Source organism: Gavialis gangeticus, unplaced genomic scaffold (assembly GCF_001723915.1).
Source record: "Gavialis gangeticus isolate Ggan-Ray unplaced genomic scaffold, GavGan_comp1, whole genome shotgun sequence".
Taxonomy (NCBI): Eukaryota; Metazoa; Chordata; order Crocodylia; family Gavialidae; genus Gavialis; species Gavialis gangeticus.
Window position 1 is genome coordinate 24,048,897 of NW_017728993.1, and position 1,134 is coordinate 24,050,030.

Sequence of the window (1,134 nt, forward strand, 5' to 3'; positions counted from 1 at the left end):
GCTAGGAGCTGGAACCAACTTCCAAGGGAAGTGGTGCTGGCCCCTACCCTGGGGGTCTTTAAGAAGAGGCTGGATGCCTACCTGGCTGGACTCATTTGAGTCCCGTTTCTTGTTTTGGGGTTTTGTTGTTCTCCCGCCGTGGCGGGGGTTGGGCTAGAAGACCTACTAGGTCCCTTCCGACCCTAAATCTATGAAACTATGAAACTATCTGTGGGGACATTGCCAGTGGGTCAGGGGCAGTGATTCTTCCCCTCTATTCAGCACCGGGGAGGCCACATCTGGAGTCCTGTGTCCAGTCGTGGGCCCCCCACTACAGAAGGGATGTGGACATGTTGGAGAGAGTCCAGTGGAGGCAATGATAATGGTTTGGGGGCTTGGGGGCATGACTGGTGAAGAGAGACTGAGGGACCTGGGTTTATTTAGTCTGGAGAAGAGAAGACCAAGGGGGATTTGATAGCAGCCTTCACCTCCCTGCAGGGGGGCTGCAAAGAGGATGGAGCTGGGCTGTTCTCAGTGGGGGCAGATGGCAGGACAAGAAGCAATGGGCTCCAGTTGCAGCAAGGGAAGGTAAGGTTGGATACTAGGGAAAACTCTCTCACCAGGAGGGTAGCAAAGCGCTGGAGCAGGCTGTCCAGAGAGGTGCAAAACAAAAGTTTTAATATTGCGGATCTATGGGACTGGCAATGTTATCAGTTGAGGACGAACTACTTAAAGACATCGATACCACAGATGTGATGAATCTTGCAACAAGTCTGATTATTATTATCATTATCTCTGGTAAAAGGGGGCCCGATACTAAAAGTTCAGCTAGGGCCGCCAGGAGTCTAGGTATATCACTGGTAGCCGGGGGCGTGGTCTTGACCTGGGATCTCTTGAGCATCTATTAACATTTCATAGATAATAAAGGTAAAGCTGGCTGCTGTGGTCCCCAAGCTTTACCTGTGCCAGGTTTGTGTGTGAGGTCTGTGTTATGTCAGGGTTGAGGGCAGTCTTATGTAGCGTTTAGATTATGGCTTGTATAGGATGGTCTGGATAGGGACGATCCTGCCTCAGGCAGGGGGTTGGACGAGATGATCTCTGGAGGTCCCTTCCAGCCCGACCTCTCTATGATCCTATGAAAAGGGATCTGGTTCC

The 1,134-nt window shown here is 51.5% G+C and overlaps 1 protein-coding gene across 2 annotated transcripts in view; it reads left to right on the plus strand.

Annotated features, from left to right (window-relative positions):
- Positions 1-1,134, plus strand: part of LOC109286693 (fatty-acid amide hydrolase 1-like) — a 33,692-nt gene that overhangs the window by 1,170 nt on the left and 31,388 nt on the right. The gene's annotated exons all lie outside the window — the stretch shown is intronic.